The following is an 11248-nucleotide window of genomic DNA, read 5'->3' as shown; positions in this document are numbered from 1 at the left end:
CCCATAGTAAGAATCTTATGTGACCTGTTCAAACACCGTGGTCTTCCTTGTGGGCCCTTTCATTTGTTTGTTTTCAGAGACCAGTAATCATGTGGTAGGTTCTTTGAAGTGAACTGAAATACAAAATGAAAAATTGCCATTACAAAAAAACCCCACTAACCCAAACTGAAACTATGCTCATTTTATTAGTTTAATATATATATAGTCTTTCAGGCCTTGAACCCAGCAGTGGGCAGCCCGAATCCTAAGGTTCTTGGGCTAATTTAATGTCGGTGAAAGATGGGGGGGGGGAGAGCAAATACTGCAGAAAGAGAAAGGGGCCTCCACATTCATATTACTATTATTATTTCCTATTCCAAAATGGCTTCTCAGCAATTTACAATGATAAAAGCAGTCCATAGTTAAAATACACAATAACAGTAAGACACCCTTAACTAAAATATGCAATAAAGCAAACAATTAAGTAGCATATCAATTAAAAGGTTTTTTAATAATAATAAAAGCAGTTGAAACAATATAACCGCCAGTTCAGGGAAATGCTTGCCTAAACAGGAAGCAGCATAACGTCAACACTGATGGAGCCTCTCATATTTCAACAGATCTCTGCCCATTTTGGCTCTCACTCCAACTACCAATTCCAGCCTTGCCCGTCACCAATTCACAACACCACCCAACAGATTACCCTTCAGGGAATGCAGCCTTTGGCGGGTGAAAAAAAATATCTCCTTCCATCACTGCTTTAGTGAAGCAAGTGCTGTGTGGGAAATTTCTCCTGTATTTTCTCCCAGTGATTTTCCATCAGTTTATGAGAAAATAAATTGCATTCAAAATTAGCAAAAGGGAAAGAAAAGTTTGTTGGAATTCTGGTGGGTGGACTATAGAGGTATTGTTGTGCTTACTGTACTTTCAAGATGGCTGAGGAGTGTTTGTATTCCTGCCCCTCCCCTTTCATTCTACAAATTCATCTTCCTTGGCTTTCCAAGGGAATACACCACTTCCCCCCCCAAGGGAATACACCAGGAAGTGTGGGCTGCCGGAGAGGCTGCAGAGCACTGGCGAAATATTTAATAATAATAATAATAAATTTTATTTATATCCCGCCCTCCCCAGCCGAAGCCGGGCTCAGGGCGGCTAACAACACTAAAATAGTGCAACATTATAAAAACATCATAAGAATTAATTAAAATCAGAATTGATGGCAACCATAAACTAAAGTATTGTAAAGATTGCCAAAGGAGGGAGTCAGGCTGTGCCCTAACCAAAGGCCTGGTGGAACAGCTCTGTCTTGCAGGCCCTGCGGAAAGATGTCAAGTCCTGCAGGGCCCTTGTCTCTTGTGACAGAGCGTTCCACCAGGTTGGAGCCGCAGCCGAAAAAGCCCTGGCTCTAGTTGAGGCCAGCCTAACCTCTCTGAGGCCTGGGACCTTCAAGATGTTTTTATTTGAGGACCGTAAGTTCCTCTGTGGGGCATACCAGGAGAGGCGGTCCCGTAGATACGAGGGTCCTAGGCCGTATAGGGCTTTGAAGGTTAAAACCAGCACCTTAAACCTGATCCTGTACTCCACCGGGAGCCAGTGCAGCTGGTATAGCACCGGATGAATGTGATCTCGCAGCGAGGACCCCGTAAGGAGTCTCGCTGCGGCATTCTGCACCCGCTGGAGTTTCTGGGTCAGTCTCAAGGGCAGCCCCACGTAGAGCGAGTTACAATAATCCAGTCTGGAGGTGACCGTCGCGTGGATCACAGTGGCTAGGTCAGGGCGAGAGAGGTAAGGGGCCAACTGCTTAGCTTGGCGGAGATGAAAAAATGCCGCCTTTGTTATAGCTGTAATCTGCGCCTCCATAGAGAGGGAGGTATCGAAGATTACACCCAAACTCTTGACGGACGGTGCTGGCACTAATTGCACCCCCGCAAGAGATGGGAGTTGCCCCCTCAATCCCATATCGTCCCGTCCCAGCCAGAGGACCTCTGTCTTCGAAGGATTTAACTTCAACCGGCTCCCACGTAACCATCCAGCCACAGCTTCCAAGCATCTGTTCAGTGTGTCTGGGGCCGAGTCAGGATGGCCATCCATCAACAGATAGAGTTGGGTGTCATCAGCATACTGATGGCAGCCCAGCCCAAAACTCCGGACAAGCTGGGCGAGGGGGCGCATAAAGATGTTAAAAAGCATCGGGGAGAGAATCGCACCCTGAGGCACTCCACACACCAAGGAGTGGCGGGATGACAGTTCCCCCCCAAGCGCCACCCTCTGTCCCCGACCAGAGAGAAACGAGCGCAGCCATTGAAGGACTGTGCCCTGGATCCCCACGTCGGTAAGGCGGTGGTCCAGAAGTTCGTGATCGACCATGTCGAAAGCTGCTGACAGATCTAGAAGAATCAGCAGCCCCGACCCGCCTCGATCCAGCTGTCTACGAAGATCATCTGTTAGGGCGACCAGAGCCGTCTCGGTCCCATGACCAGCGCGGAAGCCGGACTGGAATGGATCCAGAGCCAATGTTTCATCCAGAAACCTACCAAGCTGTTCAGCAACCGCTCTCTCAATCACCTTACCCAGGAATGGAAGATTCGAAACTGGGCGGTAATTGGATAGATCTAAGGGATCTAATGATGTTTTCTTTAAGAGCGGACGCACCACTGCCTCCTTCAGTTCCCCTGGGAATGTCCCGGTGCCAAGGGACAAATTGATGATATCCCCCAGGGGGGCCCGCACCTCGTCTGGACATGCTCTAATCAGCCAAGACGGGCACGGGTCGAGAGGACAAGTGGTGGGCTTTCCAGCTCGGAGGAGTCTGTCCACATTGGCTGGGGATATCCGGTCAAAGTGGTCCAGTACTGGACCCGAGGACAGTCGAGGGGCCTCCAGTTCCTTTATTGTATCCAAATTGGCAGGGAGGTCATGGCGGAGCGACAGGACCTTCTCCGCAAAAAAGCTCGCAAATGCCTCACAGCTGTGTGTCGAATTGTTATTTAAATTTGGCTGTCCTTCGAGGGACGTTAAAGACCGAATTATACTAAATAATTGTGCCGGGCGAGAGCTAGCGGATGCAATGGAGGCTGAGAAGTAGGACTTCTTAGCGGCCTTCACTGCCATCTCATAGGTTTTCATATAAACCCTATAAGATGTTCTTGAGGCTCCGTCACGGGCACCCCGCCATACTCGCTCTAGCCGTCTGAGGTCCCGCTTCATTTTCCGGAGCTCCTCAGTAAACCAGGGAGCCCGGTTTCTGCGGGGTCGCAGAGGGCGCTTAGGTGCGATCTCATTGATGGCTGCCAGGAGCTGGGTATTCCAGCCCTCAACAAGCTCAGTCAATGAGTCGCCAGGGGGAGAAAGGTCCCGCAAGGCTTGGCGGAATCTATCAGGGTCCATCAGCCTCCACGGGCGAGCCCAAATCGGCTCACCACCTAAGCAGGGTGGGGGTGGAACATCAATCCTGGCTTTCATAGCATAGTGATCAGACCATGGCACCTTCATCGAAGGAAACATGATCACATCTATACCAACGCCAAAGATCAGATCCAGCGTGTGGCCTGCTTGATGTGTGGGGCCCGAAACAAACTGGGAGAGCCCTAGTGTCGCCATGGAAGACACCAGGTCCAGAGCCTGTGAGGAGGGAGTGGCATCAGCATGGATGTTGAAGTCCCCCAATACCAATAGGTTAGGGAACTCCAAGGCCCAGCCGGCCACCGCCTCCAGCAGGCCTGACAGGGTGGCTGCTGGTGCGCTAGGTGGCCGGTACACCAGCCAGACAGCCAAGCTCACCTCGGAGCCCCACACTAGGCCAACACATTCAATGCCGGGGATCGATGGCGGTGGTAGAGCCCTGAAAGAACAATCTTCCCGGATTAATAATGCCACCCCTCCCCCCCCGGCCCACAGTCCGTGACTGGTGGAGGACGGAGAAACCCGGGGGCGCCATCTCTCGTAAGTTACCCCTTCGCGCACCCAGGTCTCCGTCACACAAGCCAGGTCGACCCCCTGCGAGATGATGAAATCTCGCAGGGTGGCGGTTTTGTTGCCTATAGACCTGGCATTGCACAACACCAGTGACGGAGGTGAGTAATCCTTTCTCACCCTACCCTCGTCTCTCGGGATGGGGCGCAGATTGGAAGGGGTACGAGCATATCCGTATCTCGATCCCCTTCGCCTATGCCATCTGCCCCCACCGCCATACCTCCCTCGCCCCTCCACAGTAGGAATCCCAAGCCTCATACTCGCCTCCATTTACAGAATATAAAAGCAAACAAAAAATACACCGAAACAAAACCAATCCCCACCCCACTCAACAAACCATCCCACCCCAACCCAAAATAAAACAAAACAAAACAAAAATACATGGATAAAAAACCACCGTTTCTGGTGGTACAACAAAATAAAAAGTAAAAACACCTTTAAAACATTTTAAAATATATAACACGCTTAAACATTTGCTGCCACAGGGAAGAAACCACAATACCACCCTTGGCTTCCTCATAGTGATGTGCTAAGCTTGAAACTTCGAACCTACAAAAATTCAGAAGTACCCTAAGAATGCAGCAGAGAATTCAAGCTACTTTGCAAGGGAAGAAAGCTTATGCAAAGTTGGAGGATAAATTTTGGCACGGCCTTAGGTCAATCACTATTGATGCAATAAAAGGAAAGCTGGGTCAGGCAAAATAATGTATGCACAGCAAATATCATTTATTTCAATGGGAATTAGGCACAGCCATGTTTCTCTTGCTTGAACCAGCTAAGTACATTGAACAAGAAAAAGTGAGAGATGGGTGCAAACTGGATATTTCAAGATTTATCCATTTAAATGAGTTCCTGGATTTGAACTGATGTGATTATACTCAGCATCAGTGGGAGGTCTCTGGTTTAATTTTTTTTTTTAATTGGACCAGTATTCCCACCCAAGGTTTTTTGTTTTGTTTTGGGGTGGGGAGGCTGCTCCTTTAAGTCAGTCCTTCTTCAACTCTTGTTAGCTACCCAACAATAATCCACCCCATGCTTATGAGAAGTTACTACAAGGAGGAGGAGGAGGGGAAATGAGAAAAAAGAAAAGAAAGGAAAACAAAGTTGAAAAAGAAGCATGAATACTTTTTGTTCCAGTAAAACAGATGATTATGGCAGAGTTGTACACAATTTTACCATGAGGTGAACACTCTGAAAGCCACTTAATGGTGTTGTGTGCTTATTTAAATAGTTGGTCCTAAACCAGTTTAACTCAAGTGGAAGATTATATCTTCTTATCTTTAAGCAGCCATTGCCTTAGAGCAGAGCTGAAATTCCTCTAAGTCATTACTTTTTCTGATAAAATTTCTGAGATTTTTCTCTTTCTTGTACCTTCTAGAAAAAGAAAGTCACTTTGGAGAATTGTGACTGAATATTCTCCAGCATTATCATTATTTATCTGGGATGAGGTTAGTCTCCGCACACAGACACACTGACCTGGACTAATCCTTGATTCCTGGCCATGGGAAGGATGAAAAAAAAACAAAAAACCCACTGCCCAGGCTTCCAACATAATGCTACTTACAAAGGCAGCCTCCATTCCAAAAAGGGAAAAAGCACACACCTTAGGAAAGAAGAAAGGAGTTGTGCTACTGCCACTGCTAGTTGTGACCTGCAACCCTGAGAAACACCAGAAATTACCTTATGCTAAGTCACTCTCCCTGCTGGTAAGCCGCAGTGATAAGAGGTCACCTGAATGCTGCTGTCTGCTACTGATGATGATGATGGTGATGATTAACCCGCCTCTATCCCAGACAGTGAATCAAGCCAGCTTACAGAGTACAGTGGTACCTTGGTTCTCAAACTTAATCCAGAACTCCATTCCAAAACCAAAGTGTTCCAAAACCAAGGTGCTCTTTCCCATAGAATATAATGCAAAATGGATTAATCCATTCCAGACTTTTAAAAACAACCCCTAAAACAGCAATGTAACATGAATTTTACTATCTAACGAGACCACTGATCCATAAAATGAAAGCAATAAACAATGTACTGCAGTCACACAATCAATCAACAGTAGCTGAACTGGTTTTCACACAGTCACAAAAACAAAACGAAAAGAGCCGCAAAAACAAAAATGCAAAATAAATAGCAAAAACAGATGGACCTTAGCCTAACACTCAAAACGGAAGTGTGGCACTCAAAACAGAAGTGTGGTACTCAAATCGGAAGCGTAACAGTAAAAACGGAGCATGTTCGGCTTCCAAAAAAAAAGTTCGCAAACCGAAATACCGTAATTTTTGCTCTGTAAGACTCACTTTTTCCCTCCTAAAAAGTAAGGGGAAATGTGTGTGCGTCTTATGGAGCGAATGCAGGCTGCGCAGCTATCACAGAAGCCAGAATAGCAAGAGGGACTGCTGCTTTCACTGCGCAGCGATCCCTCTTGCTATTCTGGCTTCTGAGATTCAGAATCTTTTTTTCTGGTTTTCCTCCTCCAAAAACTTGTGGTCTGGTGTGTCTTATAGAGCGAAAAATACGGTACTTACTTCTGGGTTTGCAGTGTTTGGATTCCAAGTTGTTTGAGTACCAAGGCGTTTGAGAACCAAGGTACCATTGTAGTGCAAAGGTGGCATAAACATTTCCCCAGTACGCTTCACCCTCCCTGGTTGCAAGCACTTCTTACTCTGAAAAAGCTCCAAGGGAGGAGTTAGTTCAGGATGTCTATCTCTAGGCTGTAATTATAACTTTCTTGGCATAGTTTAAACAAGTGGAGGGAAGGTGTTAACTGTGAGAGGATGGCTTGAAATGTATAACATTTGTTATAATATAAATGATTTCTTATACCAAATTCATGCTTTTTCTGTCAAAGTAACTGATAGCCCCATTTTGCAGCTACCTGATGTTTCTGATAGCTTCGACCATGCCCTGTGCCTCTATAAAACTGATCTCTTTTTTTAAAAAAAAACAAAAACAAAAACAAAGAATAATTGTCATTCTCCACTCATTACAGAGAACATCCTGGAGGATCGGTGATGTACGATGAAGGAGATGAGTCATCTATTACTTCTCGTACCAAATTAGCTATATTGTCAGACCCCAGGAAGTTAGTAGGAAAGTAATTGAGGTATGACACATACTTAGTCAATGTTTGCTGGTGATGGCAGTCCATTGTGGAGGAATTCACAATATTTATGAGATTCCTTCATCTGAAACGCTACTACGCAGAGGCCTCAACTGTATTATGGTTAAAAATGAACAAAACTGTTGCACCATTAATTTATCTCAGATCCCCCCCCCACACTTTCCCATTATGAAAGGAGTTTTGCAATAATTTATCTCTTCTCTACTAGACACAGAATGGAAAATTTGGAAAGTGGAAACTTTACAATGACAGCTTAACGGGCGTGTATCAACTGGTCTGTCACGCGCAACTTGAACATTTACATGTTAATGTCAGTTCACAGAATCCAACATAATTTCTCAGATTCCCCACCCCCACCCCATCACAAGGACTGAGAATATTTAACTGTGTGCATGAGTAAGACAGGACTGAGGGTTATTGCCTCCAGTTTGCTGCAGCTAAGCTGGGCTGGGTCTGACTTGTGGCTCAGTGAGTGACCTTCTGAGTTTTTAAACAATAGCATTCTTAAGCATGATGATTCCTTGTACAGCTAGGGAGAAGCAACAATATGATCCACTGCATTCCCCCTCCCTGCAGTTAACTCAGTGAGGATTATTAGCTCAGTGAGGGTGGGTGCTCACAGGATCGTACCTTGAGGCAGGCTATGTACACACATAGGATTTGAAAGGCACAGGGCTCTCCCCCCCCACCCAGAGCTTCTGTATCTAACACTTTGCATTTGTACATTCCTTCACACGCTAACATTGTCTAACGTGGGAGTTAATATCTGTACTATCTATACACGTGGGCCAAAGAATCAAACTGAAATTTTACATTGAGGTCCACCTGACAGTTACTAAAAATGAATCTCACTTGACACAAAAGCAATTGCTTATATTCTGATACCCAGGGAATATTTCAGGTGTCAGTAGAGAGGGGAGCAAGAGTCTATAAACCTGCTGTTGGATATATTCGGATATTATCGCACTGAGGGGACAAAAGCAGTTCCCTAAGAACAGATGATGTGTGGAGTAGTAAGTGGGAGGATAGAATTTCAAATAAAACAGTCCTTTTGTAATATGAACACATTCAGCCACCTATGTACCCATGTGGTTCCCATCCCTTTCCAACACACACACACACACACACACATCTCAGTGTCTGTGTCATTTATTAATTTGTTTTCAATAACTTCTGTAAAAAGACATGTGGTCTTCTGCTAGCTTGGCCTCTGTGTATGCTGTACAGAACAAGAGGGCATCAATGGCATAAAGGATACAGCAGCTCATATACCTGCCTTGATGCCCCTCTACGTGCTCTTTTTTCCACAATGGCTCAAGTTCATTTCATGGGCCCCTTCCCCCCATTTGTCATTGCCTATGTTTATGAGAAACCCTCAGCCTGTATAAGTTGCTAGGTCACTCCTCAGACTATCTTACTGTAAGAGCTCCTGTGCCAAGGTTTTAGGTTTACCCTTGCAAATTCAGTTTCTTATTTTTCCAGTCATAAGTTCCATTTGCATTTTTTAAAAGAAAAACCTTATTAATATTCATCCCCATGTTTGTGCACATTTCTCCTAATATACACATTTTGCATGCAATTTTGCTTAATATACACATTTTGGCAAGTAATGTCCCTTAATATAATGCATTTTGTATGTTGTTTCTCTAATATACATACTTTTCTGCACACTTTCCCCTTACAGATGCATTTTTTTGCACACTTTCTTGGGTTAGAGAATTCAGAGAAGTGTGAATTTAAGAATGACGGCTGTGTTGCAGCTTGCATATTGTTTTGGGAAGTGCAAATTAGCTTGATTCACATACAGAGATAGGTGCTGAAGCAAATTTCTCATCCTGTGGCAAGTTATTTGCTGCAGTTCATTTATTTTTGTCTTCCCCTCGTACTAAATGCATGTGCATTCATACAGTGGCGTAGGAAGGGGGCGCGGTGGGTGTGGGTCACCCCGGGTCCCATCACTGAGGGGGGTGACAAAATTTCAAAAATATGTGTTTTTGAAAAAAATTATTCCCACACCCACCACACGCCCCTTCCTACACCACGGCAGGAGCACTCTCCCCTCAAGTGATTTCCAGAAGCCAGAAGCTTTGCTGCTTCTAACTTTGTAGGCAGAGCACAGCCTTTATGGCTAGTAGCCTTCTACAGCCCTCTCCTCTATGAATCTGCCTAATCCAGAGGTGTAGCTAGGTTAAGGTTACCAGATTTTTTCCAAAGAATCCGGGGACACTTCTTCTTTCTTTCTTTTTTTGAAAAGAGGGGAAAAAGGTTATTTAAAAAACAAGGTTTTTTTGTTTTTGTTTTAAAGAAGTAATCTCTTCTGTGGTGTCCTCTGTCGCATGGCCTTCCCCTGAGCCCCAGCCTGCTCTCTTGGAGTGCTAGCCACCATGGAGTAGGCTCAGGTTGGGCCTGGGATCAGTCATGTATTCCTTGCCCTCCTGGTGCTCTCCTACCTCTTTTCCTCAGCGGCGGCAGCAGCGCAGCAAGGTTGGGGCTCCCCTCTTTTTTCTCCTTCCTCTTTCTCTCTCTTCCTTCTCCTTCTCCTCTCCTCCTTCTCTCTGCATCAGCTCAGGGTTTTTCCTGGCCCCTGAGTGCTTCTGGGAAGTCAGCCAGGCACTCTCGCTCCCGGCTTGATTTGGGTCGCGGGGGGGGGGGGAGTCAGCGGTCCCCCCAGTTGATGCACTGGGTGTCCCTGGTTCCCCTTTGGCAGTGGCAGCAGCAGTTTCAGCAGCCCGGAGACAGTCTGGTAGCGTAGTTGGCTCTGGCTGGCTTCAGGAGCTGCTCGCTGCTCCCTGCCGTGGCGCCTGCCATTTTGCCTCGCCGGAAGCCCCCATATGATGTGACTTGTGCCATTGAACCAATCATGCAACATTCATTCCTTACTAATAAATCTACAACACTTAAAATATAAATCCAAGGACATTCAAAGAAATCTGGGGACGTTCCAGGGATGGATTTTGTCCTGGGACAAATTTGTGAATCCAGGGACTATCCCCTGGAAACAGGGATATCTGGTAACCATAAGCTAAGTGAGGCGGGGGGCACTGGGCATCAGTTTGCGGGGCCTGCAGCATGTCTGAGCCACACATCTCTCCTGAGGGGAAGGCGGCAGGCAGACTGCCTGCAAACTGCACACTGCTTTTCTGAGCAGCATGGGGCTTGCATCTGCCCACCGCCTCAGCCGCCCTTCAGCTGAGGGGGAGGTTGTGGAGAGGTTGCACGCAGCGTGCCCTGCTTTGGCGTGCCCCTCCTCCATGGGCAGCTTGCCCTGCACTCATGGGGGACTCGCTCTACCCCCGGCTGCAGGGCACGCACGCCGTCCCAGGCACCCGAGTGGCTAGCTACGCCACTGCATTCATACATAAATGGAGAACGATTCCTAAATGATCAAAAGGTACACATATTAAGAGAGCGAAGGGACGGACACACACAAAGAGAGAGAAACCTTAGGATGCATGGAATTCTGGAACAGGTTAATTGTAAAGCAGCACTGAATTTATGTGTCTCAAACTTTGTACGTCCCTGCGCCCTGTGAGGTGCTCTTGACAGTGATGCATGATCAGGTCTTTTCATCAGCAGCACAGATTATGGAACTTGCTCGGCACCCCAGGAGGTTCAGTTCTTTTCAACCTTGAGTGCATTCAGACAGCAGGTGAAAACTGTTATGATGCTTGAACAGAGCCGGCCCACTGATAAGGCATGGTGACACACCCGCCTGAGGCGGTGGAAGTGCCTGAGGTGGGGCTGCGCCTGCCCCCACTCTCACCAGCAAGCAGGGGACAGATAAGAAATTATAACTTATGACTCAGACAACATGGGGTCCAAAATCATAGTCAATATAGCTCCCCAATATTTTTTCATCCAGCCAGAATTTGCCTTGAGTAGCAAATCCACCACACTTATAGTCAGCATTGTACTAAAAACTCCATAATATGGAAATGATATAGAAAAGCACCTTATGGATACATACGATTTTAACAGTACTTATAATTTGTAGCGTTTCTCACCAGAACGATTTCCCAGGTGGCATTTAAAATACAATAAAATAAGAACTGTTTCCATCATTTAGACTATACAAAACTGTTGTTCCTCACTGTTTTGTCATCCAAAAATAATGCTTGGCTCACTCTTTTCAAACACTGGGAAGCACAATGCCAAAAGTTCTCCTATGTACATGTA

Source organism: Podarcis vaucheri, assembly GCF_965113315.1.
Source record: "Podarcis vaucheri genome assembly, chromosome: 1".
Taxonomy (NCBI): domain Eukaryota; kingdom Metazoa; phylum Chordata; class Lepidosauria; order Squamata; family Lacertidae; genus Podarcis; species Podarcis vaucheri.
The sequence above is the reverse complement of the archived record's forward strand: the minus strand, read 5'-3'. Positions refer to the sequence as shown.